Source organism: Mauremys reevesii, linkage group 18 (genome assembly GCF_016161935.1).
Source record: "Mauremys reevesii isolate NIE-2019 linkage group 18, ASM1616193v1, whole genome shotgun sequence".
In the NCBI taxonomy this organism is placed as follows: Eukaryota; Metazoa; Chordata; order Testudines; family Geoemydidae; genus Mauremys; species Mauremys reevesii.
The window spans coordinates 16,591,061-16,613,068 of NC_052640.1; the positions used below are offsets into that span (position 1 = coordinate 16,591,061).

General features: G+C 46.2%; 1 long non-coding RNA gene across 1 annotated transcript; it reads right to left on the bottom strand.

The window, feature by feature from the left end:
- Positions 1 to 13,135: 13,135 nt before the first annotated feature.
- Positions 13,136 to 19,247, bottom strand: LOC120386405. Its single transcript, XR_005589703.1, has 4 exons — positions 19,162 to 19,247; positions 17,197 to 17,355; positions 15,825 to 16,173; positions 13,136 to 13,217 (listed from the first exon to the last, which is right to left on the bottom strand). It is a non-coding gene; the product is annotated as an uncharacterized LOC120386405 (long non-coding RNA).
- Between the last annotated feature and the right edge of the window lie 2,761 nt (positions 19,248 to 22,008).

Below are 22,008 nucleotides of genomic sequence, written 5' to 3' on the forward strand. Positions count from 1 at the left end.
CTTGGCGCTCTTTGTTAAATGCCTGGACATATTCCAGGTAAGCTCTCTGGACCTTAGGGATGTTACAACAGCTGTTTGTAAACACCACTAAAGTTAGCAGGGGAGTGAGCTGAAGAATCAATTATCAACGTTGACCCTCTTGCACATCTTAAAAATGTTGCAGATACATTGGCACTTTCGCTGTGGATTTAAAACTCCAGCTGACCAAGCCAACAGCCATCGGGCCGCCCCCCCAAGCCAACAGCCATCGGGCAGGCAGACTCCAGTGTTAAAAGACACATGGGCATGCCTAAGAACGGCCTTTAAGCCACAGTGGGGCAAGCATAACAAAGTACAAGCCCTTGTGCGGAGCTATTGTATCTTACGGCCACGCAGTGTCTGGAGCTATTCCCCGTCAACCCAGTAGAGGTGACTGCAGGCTGTACACCAAGAGCTTTTCCTTAGGTAAAATGTAGGGGTTAGAGTCACCCCAGAGCCTATGCCAGCTTCCAGCAATCCAGGCACTGGGGGAGGAAAGTTTTGCCCAGAGGAAGAGGATGTAATAGTGGAAAGAGGCTACATCCTCCCTTGCATCAGAGGGGGAGTTGGTGGCTAGAGGGAGTCAGTGCTGCGCTGAAAGTGGCCGGGAGTGGGGCCTGAGGACTGTCAGGGTATGTGCCAATTCACTGCCTCCCGACAGCCACTCTGGTCTGTAGATCTCCTGTGGAACTTGGCCAGGAGTTGAAGCTGATCCCCCAGTGGGAGCTGTGAGGGGAGGTGGCATCAGCCATCCCCACGTGCTCTATGTTTGAATCCCCCATGGGAGACAAGGGGCTGTGCTAGCACATGGAGATGTAATTGATGCCGTGGGACTGGAACACTTGGTCAAACATTTGGAACCCCTTGACTCCAGTCCAGAATTGACCATGCTGTCTATAGAGTTGTCTAATCAGCCCTGAGGCCTAGAATGGGAAAGTGACTGGCCACGTTAAATACTGTGCAGCGAAGGAGAGTGTAGTAATAATTCCCTTTAACTAGCACCAGTGCAGGTCACATCTCAGAGCACATCACTTGCAGTTGGAAGAAGAACAATGTGGCAGCTCTGCTCATGGGGTATTGCTAGTTTGGGGACCATGGCTGGGCACCGCTATGTGCTTGGACATTAGCCCCAAAGCCTTAACTCTCCTTACGTTCTGCAGAGAATGAAGACCAGAGTGGACAGAGGACTGAATATTGAGTAATGGACAATTCTCAGAAATCTCAAGGACCATTCTGAGGGGAAGTTGGACAACATCCATTGTGGCACATACACTGGATTTCAAACATTAGTAACTCTTTGGATGACAAGTGTCATATTTTGTGACCCAGTAACATCACTACTGAGTGACAGATCTAACATAAGAACAGCCGTACTGGGTCAGACCAAAGGTCCATCTAGCCCAGTATCCTGTCTCCAATGCCAGGTGCTTCCAAGGGAATGAACAGAACAGATAATCATCAAGTGATCCATCCCCTGTTGCCCATTCCCAGCTTCTGGCACACAGAGGCTAGGGACACCATCCCTGCCCATCCTGGCTAATAGCCATTGAAGGACCTATCCTCCATGAATTTACCTAGTTCTTTTTAAAAACCTGTTATGGTCTTGGCTTTCACAACACCTTCTGGCAAAGAGGTCCACAGGTTGACTGTGCATTGTGTGAAGAAATACGTCCTTTTGTATGTTTTAAACCTGCTGCCTATTAATTTCATTGGTTGACTCCTGGTTCTTGTGTTATGAGAAGGAGTAAATAACATTTCCTTATTTACTTTCTCCACACCAGTCATGATTTTATAGACCTCTATCATATCCCCCTTAGTCATCTCTTTTCCAAGCTGAAAAGTCCCAGTCTTATTATTCTCTCCTCATATGGTAGCCATTCCATACCCCTAATCATTTTTTGCTTCCCTTTTCTGTACCTTTTCCAATTCCAATATATCTTTTTTGAGATGAGGCGACCACATCTGCACGCAGTATTCAAGATGTGGGTGTACCATGGATTTATATAGAGGCAATATGATATTTTCTGTCTTATTATCTATCCCTTTCCTGATGATTTCCAGCATTCTGTTGGCGTTGATTTGACCCGCAATTGTCATTCCTTCAAAGCCACTGAATGAAATTCTCTCTCGCTAGCAATGGGGCATTGTGAAGAGAGTGTGCTGGTAGGCAATATTATCTTGGGTTGTGGTCATTACTAGTTTGTGGAGGCAGGGAGGGGGTGCACAGAGCAAGATGGAACAATCCTGAGAACCGCTGTGTGCTAAGCACTTTTGAATATCTGCCAGTCATCTGCAGAATGCTCATCTGGAGGGCACTGACTGAGATTAAAGATGGGCTTGAACCAAAGCCCTGGCCTCAAACATCTCTGAACTTGGGGGAAGTCCAGATTCAGATCTGAACCTTGCAGAATCCCTGTGGATACTGATTTAGAACAAGAAAAATTCAGAGAGAGCTCATCCCTCACAAAAGTGACTATTTCCCCTCCCACCCCCCGGGGGTTTCCTTGGAAGGTTGGCTTGCTAAAAAAAGTGCAATTGTTAGCTCGAACGGCTCCTGCATTAAAACGGAAACCAGAGGGGGGATCTTTGATTTCACCAAGACCCACCTGCCATTACTCCTCTGGATGCTGATTAGTTTTCAGGTTGATTTTAAGATGCGAATGGCCTGGAAGCCGCCTATCTTAGGGTATGTTTACACAGCAATTAAACACCCAGGGCTGGCATGGGCCAGTTGACTTGGGCGGGAGCTGCGGGGCTGTAAAACTGCCATGTAGACATTTAGGCTCAGGCTGGATTTTCACCCACTGAGGTGACCCTCTGGGACGCTCTTCCCATAGCCTGAGCCCCACGAGCCTGAGTCAGCTGACAGGCCAGCTGCGGGTGTTTAACTGCAGTGTAGACACCCTGTTAGAGTCTGCCTCTCTGCCTGGGTTATACTGATGCAGCTGTGATCAGCAGAGGCACCTGAGCGGGAGGCCCAAGGCACAAAAGACAGGGAGCTGCTGGCAGGATGTGGCCCTAAGGAGGGTTCTTACTCTGGAGTGACTTGAGGATCTTAGCCTGGTGGCCATGAGGCCTAGCTTTTCTCCACGACCCTTAGGGCATTGGGAGATGGTTGAGGTTAGGGAGTAGTGGGTGAGGAGAGGACTCTGTTGGGGATTTTACTGTTGGGGTTTATTCTATGTATGGTGCTGTTGGGGTTGCATTATCTCTGGCTAATTGCTGCAAACTTGTTTATTTTATGAGAGATGTTTCTAAGGGTTTGCCAAGTGTGCCCAGAGATGGGCCTTCTTCTGTGTAGTCTGGTATAAAGAACATAAGAACGGCCAAATTGGGTCAGACCAAAGGTCCATCTAGCCCAGTATCCTGTCTTCCGACAGTGGGCAATGCCAGATTCTCCAGAGAGAATGAACAGAACAGATAATCATCAAGTGATCCATCCCCTGTCACCCAGTCCCAGCTTCTGGCAAACAGAGGCTAGGGACACCATCTGTGCCCATCTTGGCTATGTGCTGCACCTTTACATTTCTAGGAGGTACTGTCACCGGAGTGAACCCTGTTATAGTCTTGGACTTCACAACATCCTCTGGCAAGGAGTTCCACAGGTTAACTTTGTGTTGTGTGAAAAAAATACTTCCTTTTGTTTGTTTTAAACCTGCTGCCTATTAATTTCATTGGGTGACCCCTAGTTTTTGTGTTATGAGAAGGAGTAAATAACACTTCCTTATTTACTTTCTCCACACCAGTCATGATTTTATAGACCTCTATCATATCCCCCCCCTTAGTCATCCTTTTTCCAAGCTGAAAAGTCCCAGTTTTATTAATCTCTCTTCATATGGCAGCCATTCCATACCCCTAATAATTTTTGTTGCTCTTTTCTGAACCTTTTCCAATTCCAATATATCTTTTTTGAGATGGGGCGACCACATTTGCACGCAGTATTCAAGAAGTGGGCATACTATGGATTTATATAGAGACAATATGATATTTTCTGCCTTATTATCTATCATTTTCTTAATGATTCCCAACATTCTGCTCACTTTTTTGACTGCCGCTGCACATTGAGTGGATGTTTTCAGAGAACTATCCACAGTGACTCCGAGATCTCTTTTTTGAGTGGTAACAGCTAATTTAGATCCTATCATTTTATATGTATAATTGGGATTATGTTTTCCTATGTGCATCACTTTGCATTGATCAACATTGAATTTCATCTGCCATTTTGTTGCCCAGTCACCCAGTTTTGAGAGATCCTTTTGTAGCTCTTCACAGTCTGCCTGGGACTCAACTATCTTGAGTAGTTTTGTACCATCTGCAAATTTTGCCACCTCACTGTTTACCCCTTTTCCCAGATGATTTATGAATATGTTGAATAGGACTGGGCCCAGTACAGACCCCTGGAGGGCACCACTATTTACCACTCTTCATTTTGAAAACTGACCATTTATTCCTACCCTTTGTTTCCTATCTTTTAACCAGTTACTGATCCACGAGAGGACCTTCCCTCTTATCCCAGGACTTTGCGTAAGACCCTTCAGTGAGGGATCTTGTCAAAGGCTTTCTGAAAATCTAAATACACTATATGCAGTGGATTCCCCCTTGTCCACATGCTTGTTGACCCCCTCAAAGAATTCTAGTAGATTGGTGAGGCACGATTTCCCTTTACAAAAACCATGTTGACTCTTCCCCAACAAATTATGTTCATCTATGTGTCTGACAATTTTGTTCTTTACTATAGTTTCAACCAGTTTGCCCAGTACTGAAGTCAGGCTTACCGTCCTGTAATTGCTGAGGTCACTTCTGGAGCCCTTTTTAAAATTTGACTCATGAATAAATGGCAGCTTTTCAAAAGGCATGAACTCACTCAATGGGTTGACTTTCTCCTCCAGGGACTGACCCAGCCATCTGACTTTTTCTTTCGTTGCAGATTGTGGAATGCGTTTGGTGATTCTTCCCGCCCGCTCTGATTGACTGGCACAGCATGTTGGCAAAGCCCTGCCATTTCTGCATGTCACAGAATGTTTTTTAGGACTTGATTGATTGGCACAGTGCATCAACAGAGGCCAGCATTTTTCTTTCCATCCTTTGCCGGCGGTTGTTTAGTCAATGTCGGGAAGGACCTTATTTTCTTTCTCCCTGGGCTAACACTTTCCCTTGGCATTCAAAATACCAGCGATGGTGCTGACACTGGCAACAAACCCAGAATACTTTTTCCATCTCCAAAGAGAAGGTGAGTTATGATTCACTGTGCTTAGCCTGCTGCCAAATTCCTCATGGGGTACATGTGTGAAACATGTTAAAGGATTTTATACACCTCTTCTGCCTGTGCAGTTTGTTTTCATTCACTCCTATGATGTTCATGGCAGCCCAGATCAAATCACAGAAAGATAAATCATATCCCGGTGGCCCTCTAGCATGCAATTAACAGTGAGAAATAGGAGCTAGTGGTCTTTGAAGGTGAATATTCTTCAAGCCAAGCTAGGGCCAAACCTCTGCAGCAGGGACTCGTCTATTCCTATGAACGTGTCTCTTTTACATTCCCCTCCATGTAAAGGTAGAGGGCCAGATCCTCAGTGGGTGTAAATCAGCATAGGGCCACTGAACTCAAAGGAGGTATGGCCATTAACGCCAGCGGAGGGGCCGGCCCAGAGTTGGTTCTCACGTTCTCACGTTCAGGAGCATTCTGACATTCGGCATGTGCAGTGATACTTCCCGAGCTTGCCACGCCCTTGCTGAAACAAACAGGCCAATCCGTATGAGCCAAACGACATCGGAACTGGCAGGGAGAAAGAAAAGGAGGAGCCAGGCCTGGAGCTTTCCCAGTTGAATGAACTTGCCAAGTGAGCTTCACGGCCTGAGCCAAAAGGCGAAGTTCTTTATTTTGACGGTATATTACCCACAATGCCAGGAGGTACATAAACCTGTCTGCCCAGCCGGGGACTCTTTTTCATACCAACCCTTCAGCAGCTCTCATTCCGAGCTCCACGCAGCAGGCTCACTCCAGGCCGTCTCTCACCGCTTCTCACACACTGCCTCACTGTTGCTGCCTGGGCCCTTTAGACCTCTCGAAGCAAAATAAAACGTGTTTTACAGGGCCCTTTGGCCGTCGGGGGTAGAATTTTGTAATTTTATAGTGCTTGTAAACTGAACTTGTAAAGTCCTGTAAAGCCCACAGCTTGTGCAGCTCATCCTAATGATGGCCTTAGAAATGACTGGCCACCTAGAAGACGTCAGAGTGGGCCAAATTCTTCTGTGGTGTGACTCCATTAACCTCAATGCATTTTCACCGTGCATTTCAACCCTCCTATTGTTATCTTGATATAATTAGCTTGAATCATCTCCCCTGCTCTCCTTCAATTTCCCATAGATGTAGTTACATCCCTCACTGATGTTTAGGTGCATGTGAGGGAATTAAGCTGGCATAACATTGACTCCAAGGGGGCCAAAACAGAGTATAAGTTACATCATCAATTCCCTCCAGACTTATTTGGACTCATTGCTGAATTTTGGCCCTTTGTGTCCTTGGGAGATTAATTTGTTGCTTGGGGGTATTGCTGTGGTTTTGCTCCTGTTCCATGCATTTCCACCCTATGGCTTGCAGCACTGCAGGAATTTAACAGACCTGTCAAAACAGCCTCAGCGCGGGAGTAAATAAACGACCTCTCACAATGCACCGGGCATGAAAGTAATTGGAGGCAAATGATAATAACAGTGAGTATGACAGAAGGCGTTCCCATAATGGCTGCTCTGACTATTGAGCCAAGCACTTTACCTGCTGACTGGTGTTCTTCAAGGTAATTATTACATGGGTAGCCAGGATGATTGATGGCTATATTCATTAAACATAGCCCTTACACTTTGCTCTCAAAGCCCCCATAATCCAGCCAGGCTGCTTCTGAATAGGACGCACTCCATTTGGTGCATTTTTAGCAAATGCTTTCAAAATAAAAACACGGGGGAAGGCCTGGAGTTCAGCCTGAACAGGGGATCTCCGCGCACTTCTGGGGGCCAAGGGCCTTTCGAGAATGCAGGTGCACCAGCCCAAGCCAGCTGTGCACACAAGAATTCCGAGCACAGAGTATTAAATCGTGACAGCTGCAGCTGACTCTTAAATAACCACCAAGCATGAAGAGATTATGGTGGATTTTCCCTGTATTATGAAACTGATTTTACATCATATACTAGTCAAAAATATCTGTCTCCCGAATGACTTGAGACCCGTAAGCAGTGCCAGCGTCATGCAGACACGCACTGATCCAGGTTCAGCAGCCACGGCAAAACTCATTCTAGCAGAGTGTTTTCTCAGTGCAATGGCTTAACGCCAGCATGAGGCATATAAACAAACAAATGGTGGATACTGGGTTTTTCTGGTAGACAATCAAATGGTGACTGATGCAGTAGTAATCCAGGATTCCTTTTCCTGTGCCACTGAAAATAATCCTGGTTTCTCATTTCTTTGATTACATTTTAAAGTTTTCCAATCAAGAAAAGAGACAGAAAGGATGCTGTCAAAACCCAGTAAGGTGCTTTAAAATGCTTTACACACACACACACACTGCACATTTAGTCCGTGGAACTCATTGCCATGAGTTACCATTGAGGCCAAGGCCTTAGCAGGAATCCAAAAGAGGACTGGACATTTAGATGGTTAACAGAAATATTCACAGATACCAATAGTCTGGGAAGATTTATTATAGTAAATATTATTTAAAAAATACCCAAGAGTTTTGGAAGGGATACAAACCCTCATGCTTCCTGGCATGAGTCAGCCTCTACTGCATGGGGATTGGGAGGGGATTTTCCATGGAAGCAGCTTACAGGGCCGGCTCCAGACCCCAGCGCGCCAAGCGCGCGCTTGGGGCGGCATTTTGCCGGCAGGGCGGCAGGCGGCTCCGGCGGACCTTCCGCAGTCATGCCTGCGGAGGGTGCGCTGGTCCCGCGGCTCGGGTGGACCTCAAGCAGGCATGGCTGCGGATGCTCCACCGGAGCCGCGGGACCAGCGCACCCTCCGCAGGCATGTCTGCAAGAGGTCCCCCGGAGCTGCGGGACCGGCGACCGGCAGCACGCCCCCCTGCGGCGTGCTGCCCTGCTTGGGGCGGCCAAATTCCTAGAGCCGCCCCTGGCAGCTTATCCCATATCTGCCCATTACAGGGCTCCTTGAGACTTCTGCTTAAGCAACTGGTGCTGGCCAGTGTCCGTGACAAGATACTGGACTAGGTGGACAATGGGTCTAACCCAGGCTGGCACCATTCTTTCCTGACAACATGCTTTTAAATACTTTGAAAACAGATGCACTCACCCACTGCAAAAACAGTCTTAACCTGAGCCTCTATTACGTCAAAGAGCAGAGCTCTGTGCAGCCTCTGATGAATGATCTGTGGGACAGGTGTAGGTGACATCGCTGAATCAGTGCACTTAGATCTGCACCCAAGCACCAGCCCAGATTGCTCCCCACATCTTTGGGGCCCAAAGAGCAGGTTTGGTGGAAGAATAATGTAACGCACAACTACTAAAAGAACAGGAATCCTTGTGGCACCTTAGAGACTAACAAATTTATATGAGCACAAGCTTTCGTGGGCTACAGCTCACTTCATCGGATGCATGTAGGAAGATAGATATACACACAGAGAACATGAAACAATGGGTGTTACCATACACACTATAAGGAGAGTGATCAGTTAAGGTGAGCTATTATCAGCAGGAGAGAAAAAGAACTGTTTGTAGTGGTAATGAAAATGGCCCATTTCTAGAAATTGACAAGGAGATGTAAGGAACTTGGGGGGGAATAGTTTTACTTCGTGTAATGGCCCATCCACTCCCAGTCTTTATTCAAGCCTAGTTTGATGATGTCCGATTTGCAAATTAATTCCAATTCAGCAGTTTCTCATTGGAGTCTGTTTCTGAAGTTTTTTTGTTGTAATATTGCGACTTTTAGGTCTGTAATCGAGTGGCCAGGGAGACTGAAGTGTTCTCCAACTGGTTTTTGAATGTTATAATTCTTGAAGTCTGATTTGTGTCCATTTATTCTTTTATGTTGAGACTGTCTGGTTTGGCCAATGTACATGGCAGAGGGGCATTGCTGGAAGATGATGGCATATATCACATTGGTAGATGTGCAGGGGAACGAGCCTCTGATGGCGTGGCTGATGTCACCTACTAATGATGAAATTCATTCTGGTTCAAAACCCAAACCAGGTACAGTATTGAGTGCACGTTGCTTGAAATATGCTCTTTGATTTTTACCTGCATGGATTCAGGTGCATTCTTAGCTGGACAAGAATCTGAAGCCCAATCTGACTCCAATGATGCTACAAAAGCAAAGAGTGGTCAGGTACTTAAAGTGAGGCCTCTCACCTCTCTTATTTGTCATAGCTAAAGGATAGCTTGTGCCTGCCTAACTGGTGTGTCAGATGAATGCAACGTGATTGATGACTCTGGAGACACTAAGAAAACCACAAGTCCCCTGACAAGGATTTTGACTGCTTTCTTCAGCACTCGCTTTCTTCCATGCTACGGGTCCACATTTTCAACATATGTAGAGGGAGCTGTCCTCAGAAGATGATGTGAGGCCAAATTCAGCAATGGTGTGTAAAAGGGGTATAAGATCTAGGTTGGTAAGTGAGTCTGAGTGTAAGGGAACCTAAGCAGCTGTAATTTACACCTTCTGTTGGCCCCTTTGACTCCCTTACTGCCTGTCTATACTGGCGGTATTTGGTTTCAAATCAAAGTAAGCCACTCTGGTGCAAGCTCCGTATTACGCTGGTAAAGCACATCTACACGAGGGGATGGGGGACCTTGCATTGGGCTAGTTGTGCCGGTAGCTACACCAGTAAATTGCTCTCCCATGTAGCCAGGTCCTTAGGCATTTCCACCACATCTTCTCCATCCCCTGTGAATTTGGCCTGCAGTTATTCTTTTAATGTGCCTACAACATATACATGGTACTTAATAAAGAAAAAGATCATTCTTGTAACTCTGAGTAATATTAATCGCATAATTATTATACCACATTAGTCATAAAGCATTTGCAGATCTCTTAAAATGGTGTTTTAAGAAAATAATTCATTCAACTTTAAAAATAATAGTTTAGTAACTTTTTTTTTTTACTGGTACCGTGGCAGCTATTAAAGTGTCAAAGCTGCTGGTAGAGAGCTTGTATCACTGGTAAGGGACTATACAGGGGGTTGTGAATGTTTGAGTGTATCAGGAAATATGTGACTTTGAGCTAAAGGGAAATTTCTCCATTTCTGCTAGTGACTGGCAGGGGTTTTTTGCCCTAATAGCAACTAAATTCTACTGCCGTTAAAATCATGAAATGAGCCTTACATGGAGATGTCACACGAAATAATGAAATGAAATGCTAATGAGTGATCAAGTCAGACCCCCCCCCCCAGCATATCTTTAAGGCTAGCATAAGCCTGCCTTTTCTTTGTCCCAAAAGTGAAAATTGAAGACAAGTCTGAAATCAAGACATAACAAAACCCTAGCTGGGACTGTCTGTTTCCATGGGTTAGCAAAATTTGGATTTGATAACCAACTTATTGCTTGGATTAAGCTCTTAGACTCTTACCTGACTTCCAGGGTAGTTACAAATGGTATTATTTCTGCCCAATTTCCATTACAGAGAGGTACAAGGCATGGTTGGCTCCTTTTATCTTCTTCTGTTTGATTTAGCGCTAGAACCTTTAGCGGTTGCCATCCGAGCAAATCAGCATGTTCATGGTATCGAGGCATGTTCTGCTCTGTGTGGATGATGTGCCTGTATTTGTATCTATTCCTAACCTTCTAACCATTATTAATACATTTGGATTCCTCTCCTGATATCAAATTAATTGGGGTAAATCAGAAATTTTAGGTCTTTACAAATATGCCCACAAAGGCCTTGTCTCACACTGGGACTTTCACTGGCAATTCTCTTCTCTGAATATTGAGGAATACTGAGTCCCCGAAATATTCAGGCCATCCCTAAGATAAATACAGAAGCAATCATTGCCCAAGTGGCTAATGATTTGGGGAGATGCAGTTCTTTAACCCTCGGTGGGATAAAATTAACATACTGAAAAATGGATGTCCTGCCCAGAATTTTGTATGTCCTGAGGGGTCTCCCTATCTCTATGCCTCAAACTTATTTTAAGAATTGCAAAAATATTTCCAGAATGTTCCGTTGGGGCCCCGGTAAGAAACCTAGCCTGCTCTGAGCCCCCCTATCTGTGGGAGGATTTCATTTTCCCAGCTTGGAAAATTATCATATCTCCTTTTTGTTAAGCCAGGCATCTTTGTGGCTGTTAGATATGACCACACAGACACGACCGTGGGTTCAGAGTGAACCAGAATTGGTTCACCCTCCTTCCCCTTTCAGGCATGGTAGGATCACATTATTATAGATTTGATGGCTCCAGAGCTCCCACAATAACAGCTGTGAGGCAAATTTGGTCAAACATGGCTAGAAAGTTCTGCTTCTATCATTCTTCCCCTAGAGGCAGTCCTATGGAGCAATCCTAGCCTTAAAATCAGTAGCAAAACCTTGATGTGGAGGGATTGAATGGACAGAGGAATTATGACTCTTCTAGCTAATTGACAATGATCATTTAAAACCATTTGTAGATCTTCAGTAACTGTTTGGCTTGCCCTGGTCTAGAGCATGGAAATATCTCCAGTTAAAGCATTTACTTAGAAATGGATTTGGACCAGATGTATTGAGAGCTCCAGAACATCTAGAACTTTTATTATTTTGGAGGCAACTTCCTGGATTTTCTTGGCCAGCAGTATCCTTTGATGATTTTTTGGCCCAAAAACTTCTGCCAAAGATTGATCATTTGAGAGCTGCTTGGAATAGAGATTAAGATACACACCTATTTCTAACCCAGTGGAATACAGTTGTATCTAACATTTAAAAAATAACTATAAACCTGAGACTAGACACCAAAAGATACTTTTTCAAATATACTGGTTCCCACATAGGTTAATGGGAACAGGGCTCGTAAATGCTGACCACTGCTGGAAATATAACTTTGGTGCTACATTAGCTCATATGTTTTGGGACTTCCCCTGTATCAAGAATTTCTGGTCTGAGGTGGTTCAAAGGACCAATTTGATATTGGATGCTCATTTGGAACCCTCCATCTTTAGTTTCATTTTTGGATCTATTCCTGATACCTGGAGATTGCCTGGTAACAAGGCAGCATGGGTTCCGTGTGGCTTTGTTCGCTATAAAATGAATCCTTTAGAAATGGAAAAGTTGATCCCCACCTAATATGGATGCCTGGCTCAGTGCTATGGCTGACCTCACGGCTAACGGACGACTGGCATTCCACAGAAGGGGCACGCCTGAAAAATTCAAAAGAATTTGGGCTGCCTTTTTAGAGGTCTATGATTAACATAGACCCTGAAGATAGATTATGTCGCTTCCTCTCCCCGCCAATTTTCCAAACAGCTCTGCTGGGAACTGACAGCAAAGATTTGTTTGGCAGCTGCCACTTTGCTTTTAACAAAAGCTTTTCTCTAGAACAAGTAAAACCACTGTCAAGTCATTACTCTTGTGGGGCCCGAACCTGCGCCATTGACATCAGCGTGAGTTTGGGCCTTCAACTCAATGGGACCAGCACCGGGTGCAGAGTTTGCACTATTGTAATTTGCACTGTGGACCGCTGTCCTTGTGTGCAGGCTTTTCACTTCCCAGGGGCCCTCAATGAGAGCCTGTCTGCATCTCAGGACTGAATCTGGTTCATGGTCCAGGGAACATCAGCAGGCTCCTCTGTCGTGGGAGTTTGTCATCGACTTTAACAGGCGTCGGATCAGGCTTGTTCTCTTGATGGCGGCAGGATCAGGCCTATTATCTGCGCCTTTTCAACAGATCCAGGCTACTGACACTACTTCCCAGGCTGCACAGTATATTAAACTGGAGGAAGCAGAGAGGGAAGGAAACATCCGCATTGGGGAGAAAAAGACACATTTCTGGTCACTTATGTTTTCTTCCCTTGATGCCCACATCCATGTAGTTCTCACAGCAGCGATGGCTGTGCACTTTGTGTGCCATTTTCAAGGTAGACATATAATCGGAATCACTTCACAATATATATTTTTAAGCAGGTTACCCCAATGCAGACAATGAAGACATTCCAGGGCAGAGCCTTTGATGGGCCTGATGATTTACACCAGCTGAGAATCTTCCCTTCAGTGGCTTAAAACAGATCCAATATCTGAAAGAGGGCAGAGAAAGCATGAATTTAAACGTATGATCAAACCATGCCAGAGAAAACACATAAAGAGCCTGATCCAAAGGCCCCTGGATGTTTACCTGTCCTGTTCATTCCCTCTGAAGCACCTGGCATTGGCCACTGTTGGAAGACAGGATACTGGGCTAGATGGACCTTTGGTTTGACCCAGTGTGGCCGTTCTTATGTCCATGGAAAGACTCCCATTAGGCATTGGCATCAGGGCCAGATTTAGTGACAGGCGACCCAGGCGACCACCAGGGGTGCCGAGCCTGGGGGGCGGTGGGCTCTGGATGCTGTTTTTATAGTTAGGGAAAATAGAATGTTTGAAGTAACATGTTGCAGGTATTCCATATTTGCTTATACATGGCATGAACAAATACAGATCCCAGCATGCAAATTTATCCTCTTACATGACAAATCATGAAACAGAGTCTTGAAATGGGGCACAAATGTCATAAAAATAAGATATTCAAAAGCTTAACAAATGGGAGGGAGGGGGAAGGGCGCCAAAGATGCTCCTTGCCTGGGGCACCATTTGTTCTAGGGCCAACCCTGATTGCATCAAGCCCTTAGAAGGCTTGGTTCTTACTTATGCTGGTTTTCTGCTGCTGTAACTGCACTGACTTTAATGGAGTTCCTCCTAATTCAGACCAGTGCATGGGGGGGTCAGGCAGTATTGCTGTATTGTGAACACACAGTAGCAGCCAGGCACAATGGCATTCCTGACTAGTCTCCAGTTCAGTGAGCTCTTTCGTGCTGCAAACAAAATTCTTTTTATTATTCTCGATGGTGAAATAGCTTAGAACATGTTACAGACTAATTGATCCACTAGGTTAATACAGAGGTATACCAGCGATCACAAGTCCCTGTGAAACAAAACGTAGAGCTGAGCTCAAGCCAAAACGTAGTCCTGAAATCTGTGGTGTTCTGGGTCGTGATCTGCATTAAGTAGCATGATTCCAGCCCTAGCTGGAATTGCACATTGCTGCTTGGAACATGGAATTGTTCCCTACCAAAATATATTTTCAGGACCGGGGCCTCAGTCAGCTTCTCTCTGCTGCACACTTTGCTGTCACCCAAGCTAGACGCACAGCTTCATTGGGTGTAGCACAGCAGGGCTCCCGTCTGCAAGCCTGACAAAGAGCACAGCTGCCTCCCTAGCCCTCGTGCACCTTACAAGGGGCTGATCCCTTTGAAAGTGCCGGAAGTCCCCGGGAGTTGACGACACCCAGCACTTCACCCAATCAGGCCCTGCACACAGGAGTCCTTCGGGCAAATACACTAGGTGGTTTTAGAGGATTTCTTTTGGAAGCCTGAGTTTCCAAAGGCTCATTGTGCATACATGGTACATCTGCAATGTATGTTCACTTCCTGTATGAATGCCAGGTGTCAGTCACAGCATCTGGGGAAATCCGCACCGGGAAGCAGGATGCATCAGAGGTTTTCAGGATCACATGGCTGTATTATTTAGTCACTGGGGTTATGGGAAATAGACTGAACTATCCAGGAAATGACAATGGGACCCCATCCTGTTATCATGCTATATGATCGCCCGTCAGGAAATGACATAAGAACCCTCATTCCTCTTTATTTTATTTTGCACTATTGTGGCGCATCTTTCTTTGTTTTGCTTGTGGCTGACGATCAATCAGACAGTGCCCTGCTTCCCCACATCCTGCTGGACAAGGTCTGCCTCTTTCCCTTGGAGAGTCATTAGAAGGATGTCCCGGCTCTCCAGTGTTTTTTCTAGTAGCCCCATTGAGGTTGCCTCTGTCAGGAAATCGGCCTATTTGGAAAGGGGCAGGAAGGCAGGTTTTAATCATGCTGTCCACAGCGAATGGGAACAACAAGGCTGGCACGAATGTGTCTTACCCTGGACAAACAAGAGGAATGGTTGCCAAAGAGAAGGCAAGAGCAGAATACCCAGTCCTGTGTGTCTTGCGGGTTTGATCCTAAAGCAATCCCAGACGACTGCTACCCCCCTTGAAAACCCATTCTGCTCAGTAGCAGCGCCAGGTTCTGAGCCCTGGCAGAGCTGCGGGGGAAGGGATGGGTGGTGCCACCTTCAGTTCTACTTACTGGCTTGAAAAGGTGCCACACCTACACCGGAAGGCCATGGACAGTCTCCCTCCACCACTACTGAATCTTGCTGGTTTGCACAGAAAATCCCTTTTGCCGTTTGCCTTCCCTGACCTCTGTCTGTCTGGCCTTAGTCTGTGAGCTCCTCAAAGCTTCTCTTCCTTATGTCTGGGAAATACCTGGCCCATCTTGGGTATTGCTGCAAACCAAGGGATACCCCAGACAGTTTAGATCAGCCTCCGGCGGCCTGGGTTCTATTTTCAGCTGTGCCCGTGTGACCTCAGGGCAGCCACTCAGTCTCTCTGTGCCTCTTTACTTGCTCTGTCTATTGCGGTTGTGAACTCTCCAGGAAAGGGACGATCTCTCATTAGGTGTACGCATGTACAGTGCCTAGCACAGTGGGGACCCAGTTTTGGCTGGTGCCTCCAGGCACTACCACAAAACAGATTGATCGATAGCTAGATGGATCAACCCATCTTTAAGGGGCCTTTAGCCTGCAAATCCTCTTACCTATCCACAGCTCTGTGACTTGGTCCAAGGTATGGAGAGCAAAGCAGAACTGTCAAAAGGCTATTTTCTGATTTATGGTACATGGCTGTGGTCGAATATTTCTAGCTCCGTTAACAGATGTTCTGTTAATTCCAAATTTCTCTCCTAATCTGTATATTTTTTTCCTAGGTCGGGCACGGTGCGCTCTCATTAATCATGTGCAAGTGGAAGCGTAAGCTGGTTTTATTCGTTTTCAGAGTGCCAGGTCACATAAATTAACCGGAGCGTGCGTTGAACGTGTCCTGAGCAGCTTCCTCTTCCTTTCAGTGTAACACAACTGTCCTCACAGAAGTGATTCCATTTGCTAAATCTGCATAAGAAAAAAAAATCAGCGATTCCCTTGATCTCAATGGAGTCATCTGAGGGATGAATTTCTCGCCCCTCCCCGGACCTTTCATTAGTAAATGTCGTGTTTGGTTAGGTATCTAGTGCCCAGGTCCAGGGCACAGAGACTTCTGTGCACTGCTGGACAGGGATGAGGGGAAGGGAAGGGCAGCGCTGGTTGGTTTCCATGTGTCTTGCCAAGGACGGCCCACTCACTGGCACAGGCCAGAGGGCTCCACAGAGTGGCCTGCATTTCCAGTTTGTTCCAGGCTTCTGGCCTTCACATCACTGTGCTGAACATCACAAGCCGGCTCCACGGCTAAAGCCAGTGTTCCACGAAAGCTCTTCTGAGCTGGCTACCTCTAGCCAGCCACTGAATGGCCAAGTTATTGCTACATAGCCAGGCCAGTGGGTAACAAGTGCTGGAAAACTACTTTCTCTGGGGTTAGTATGAGAGGTTGCACATGCAGGTCTGCCGACTGGCTGGGAGGCATGGGGGGATGGGGTGGGAGGACCGGCCAGATGTAACGCACACCACCTGGCAGAGAGGTCTGCTCAGTGGGAGCAAATCTCTATATGCCCCAGTCAGAACCAGATAACTGACAAAAACATCCCCAGGATGAGGATCAACCCTTGTGTCTATCCAGAAGCCCTTCCCCTGAGCTCGTGGGCAAGGAGAGAGACAGGGTAACAAATGGGGCCTCTGCTGCTCCCTGTCACAAAGGATCACAGAGTGCAGCCCACAGCTTGGGGGAAGGAGGGACGGTGAGGAGGGACCCAAAGGGAAAGATCCAGAAAAACCCTGTTTGTAATGGTGCAGATCCCCAGCCACGCCTCGGCCTCGTGGTGGCTCTATGTTCTCCCCAGCTAGAGTTCAGCCCAGAAGCGGCACGACAAAAGGTACATGGATTTTGTGCTTTACTCTGCTGGAAGGAGAACTAGGTAGCTCAGAGTAATTACCTGCATATGGAAACACGCTCGCTCCTCAATCTATTTCACATGCACCTACCAACATTGCGTCTGGGTCCTGGGTGAAAAATGAAATAAAGGCAACATTTTCCATAGAAGAGTCCTAGGTGCCTTGCTCTCAGCACTCTGTAGAGGTCCATCTCCCACTGTACAACCAGAGTTGCTATTCAGTTAGTGGGACTCCAGAATCATCATGAGCCTAAGGCAATAGAAAGTGGAAATACAAGAAAAATTAGAATAAATGACCCTCTTCATTGTCTTCCTGAAACAGCTACTTTCCCATAGCTCTGAAAGGAAAAATGTCCTTCCACATTATTACTGGTATAATGGTAGCACTTCGAGGCTGCAACAAAGCTTGGGGCCATGTTGTGATAGGTGCTTAGAGACAGTCCTGGCTCCCAAGAACCAATGATGTAAATAGAGGCAAAGGACGCATTAGTAGCCCCAGACCACAAATGGGAAACTGAGGCACCAAGTAACTGGCCCGCTGGACTTTATGACAGAGCTAGGAATTGAACCCACGTCTCATGAGTAACAGTCAAGCGCCTTAACTACAACACAGCTCAATGCTTCCCAAATTGTCTTAATGCAACGCACTGTGCAAACTGTAATTCTGTTAGTCCCTAATTCAGCTGTTTAGGGTGAAACGGCTCTGTGAAAAAACGACTCTGCTCCCAGAGGGTTCCACTGCATTTTCTTTTCCATGGCACATTCAGCGTCGAGCTATGAGGCCTTTTTGAAGGAATCGGTGTAACCAATTCATTAGCTGACCCCACCATTCCAGATTTGCATAGACTGCTTTGTGCTGTAACTCTAGAATAATGACGGTGATTATAAACACATGACAACGAGTGGCGAGGGTGGTGAAAACCATTGTAATTACACATGGGGTAATGTGCTGAATGACATGCGGTGGTTACAATGTTACACAGAGCGGTTCAACAAGCTGAGCTTCCATATGCTGCCAGAATTCCAGTGAAGCTACGAGGCTCCATTTGCAACAGGAATTCTCCTGCCCCAGAGGGACAGCCCAATACCAAGTCATTGTTACACTGAGCCCTCACGTGCGGTATATTCAGTATAATCAGCATGGCTCTCGGACCTCCAGTTCCACTGAGCTGCACTTGGCTCAGAACCAAAGGGGCAGGAGGGAAAAGGAGGCTACATCATCTTTGCATTTCCCTGATGCTGGAGAAAGCCAGGAGCCCATTGAGCCCCTGACACAATTTAGAGCAGCCTCAGTGCTGCTGTAACCTATTCTAGCTATGAAAGCTCACTAAGGTCCGTTCACTGACACAGGACCACTGGAGTATGGCATACTCTGCATATGCCATCTCTCAATGCAGAATGTCCCCTACCTGCCAGAACCAGGAGGTGGAGAACAAGAGGAATCACCAGCTGTCTGTCCAAGCCAACTTCCTATCCCCTTTGTGCCATCAGAGTGGCACACAATAGATGGACTGGGGCCCTGCAATGGAGCCCGTATGTACACTGAATCCCTATCTAATCTTTAGGTATATATTTAGACACACACATATAGTGAGTCCACATAGGGGGTGTGTGTGTATAATAAACTGATATTTATGTAAATCCTGGAGCTAGAGTGTTATTCTTGGCAGCCGGTTCCACAAGCTGGTGCATGACAGATTCTTTCTTTGAAGTCAGCAAACAATTCACTGTAGCTCAGTGCATTCCATGTGGAATTGCATGGGCCAAGGGCAAGGGGAGCTGCCTACAAATGTGAAATAACCTGCCCCTTATTTTAAGGAACCGGCAGAATTTTTCAAACCTTGTTCCAGACCAATACGGATTTCTGGGCTCACCCATTTGCCTCTTACCCCAACGCTCTGGACACCCCTGCTAATGGGTCTGGGGTGACTTCAGAGCCTCCTTCTTTTGAGGAGTTTTTGCCATGATTTTTCTTCCTGTTATCCCCTCCTTTATTTTTGCATTTGTCTTATAATTGTACTTGCTTGGCCAGGCAAAGTGAGAGAAGAGACGTAACCTTTGGGAGAAGCTCATTCATGGTTAAGCTCTTTTCTTCTGTGTGTTCTGCTTTCAGTTTATGTCTATTCCCCTCTTAACTGAAAGGCTGATAAACCTGGAAAAAAATTGTTATTTGGGTAAATGATACTCAAAGCATTAGCTAAAGTGATTATTTCAAACTCTCACCATGAAGTCTTCTCTTATTCAGTGGAACATAGGAACTGCTAAACTGGATCGGACCAATGGTCCATCTAATCCAGTCTCCTATCTCCCACACAGGACAATATCAGAGACATCAAAGGAAGGCGCAAGAGTCCCCACAGCAGAATTTAAATGAAATTATGGAATAAAAAGGGAAGTTTCTTCTTTAACCTGACATTTAGTGGTTGTCTTACAATCGCTGAACATGAGGCTTTTAACCCATATATATGCTTACCCCATCTGACAACTGTGGTTCACATTATTGATATAAATGACTGATTCTTTTGGGAATGCTGGCAAGCTCCTGGACTCAACAACATTTTGCAGCAGAGAGTTACACCGGTCAACTGTGGAAAAAATACTTCCTTGTATTATGTCCCATTTCCCTTGATCAGTGAAAAGAACTGGATTCTCATACCCTTAAGCGGCTTTGATTGGAGTCTTGGCCCGCAATCCAATGTGTACTGACTCGGAGTTGCCTTATGTTTTCAAGTATCAGAGGGGTAGCCGTGTTAGTCTGGTTCTGTAGAAGCAGCAAAGAATCCTGTGGCACCTTATAGACTAACAGATGTTTTGCAGCATGAGCTTTCGTGGGTTAATACCCACTTCTTCGGATGCAAGCAGTGGCACTGCTTGCATCCGAAGAAGTGGGTATTCACCCACGAAAGCTCATGCTGCAAAACATCTGTTAGTCTATAAGGTGCTTATGTTTTCAGCGTGTGGATTAAAAGAAGGAGGGTGTCTCTTCCTTCCAGATAACACAACTGGAAAGGTCTGGAGAAGACGGGAGGATGGTACTGCTCCTTCAGATACATCCTTAGAATTATTCCCACCCTCTCCTTGCTCCCAACCTGCTCTATAAGCTTTTGTTTTCAGCCAGCTCCCAACATTTCTCTTCTCTTGCTGTAATGTTTCTATTTTAAATGTTGCCTAATTTGGAACCCACCTGCAGCTGCTCTGGTTCTTATTGGCTGGGCTTCCCCAGCCTAGGCTGACACTGATGACTTGTAGAGGATTTGTTCCTCAGTTTGAATGGGCCTTTTAACAAGCAGGCACAGAGATTACCTTGATCATGGGTTACCGGACAGGTGTGTTGTTACATGCAGGAGAGAGGGCACTCCAGTTTGGTCATTGGGTGGGTGACTCTGGTTTCATGTATGATTGGGAGACAGGAGTCACCCCAGCCATGTCCAGGGAGTCACACCAGCATAGAAATGGTGTGAGTCTGAGGAGAATCAGATCCTTTTTCTACCTTAAGGGATTTTTATTTTGGGGGTTTGTTTGTTTGTTTTGGGGTCAAACAGACATTAATTTAATCCAGCCCACCCCGTCCCTGGATCTGACAATGACTCACTGCCCACCTGTACCTCAGTTTCCTCATCTGTAAAATGGGGACAGTAAAGGGTACTGGCTGGTTTAACTTGTGGATGTCTTTCACTAAGTATCAGAGGGGTAGTCGTGTTAGTCTGGATCTGTAAAAGCAGCAAAGAATCCTGTGGCACCTTATAGACTAACAGACGTTTTGGAGCATGAGCTTTCGTGGGTGCATCCAACAAAGTGGGTATTCACCCACGAAAGCTCATGCTCCAAAACGTCTGTTAGTCTATAAGGTGCCACAGGATTCTTTGCTGCTTTCACTAAGTACTGTATCCAATGAGGCCTCTTTCAAGTGACCTCCCGAGAACTCCCAAATCAGTCATCTAGCAGAGCTGCTCTTTAACTCAAAATCAGACAAGATCATACTGGAAATCTAGGCCCAGATCCTCAAAGGCATTTAGGTGCCTAATCCCATTGGAATCAGCGGGAGATGATGTCTAAATACCTGCGAGGAGCTGGTCCCAAGAAGGTAGTTCAAAGTGGTCACGTAAGACAAGTTGGTGCCTACGTGAGGTGCAGACCTTTAGTGGTTTTCACTGGTCTGGGTCAGGATCAGCTGTTCACTCCCCCGCCTCCCCCCGACACGTCCTTCCCCACACCTTGCTGACTGCCACTTTGGCATGTAATTTATGCCATGGAGGGCAGCACGTCTTCTGGACTGGTGTTATTGTCACTCCTTAAACCGACGAACAGGGCTGCCAGCCAAGACTGCTGCTGGGTGCCCGCCCTCTCACAACAAGGATCAATTTCAGGGGCCGAGTGTCAAAGTCAAGTCCCAGCCCTAGCAATGTTGTTAAAAACTAGGATCTCCACGCTAGTGCAAATGAAGCACCCCATGTTGCCAGAAGGTCAGAGTGGGGTTTGTTAGTTCATTTAGGGTCTGATCCAAGAACCATTGAAGTCAATGGGAGTCTTTTCGGGCTTTGAATCAGAACTATTTATGCTGTACCTTTGGTTACAAAGAACCCAGAACCATCCATGGCTGAACAGTGTCCCAGTTGCTTAACTTGGGTCCGGCCACTCAAGTTTCCTGGGCATTTAAGAAGCACAGATCCCAACACTTCACGTCTGGTAACTTATGTCAGAACAATTGGATCAACCCCGAACTCACACCCAATGAAGACAGCAGCTTCCTATAAGACACACATCCATGCATGGAGATGTAAAAGACAATGGGAAAAGGGGCTGTTGGAGGAAGAGCTTTGTTAACTTAATACATGTTTCGTGGTTATGGATTATGTGTTTAACAGATGTCTACTCTATTGTCGTACAATTCCCCTCAATCAAG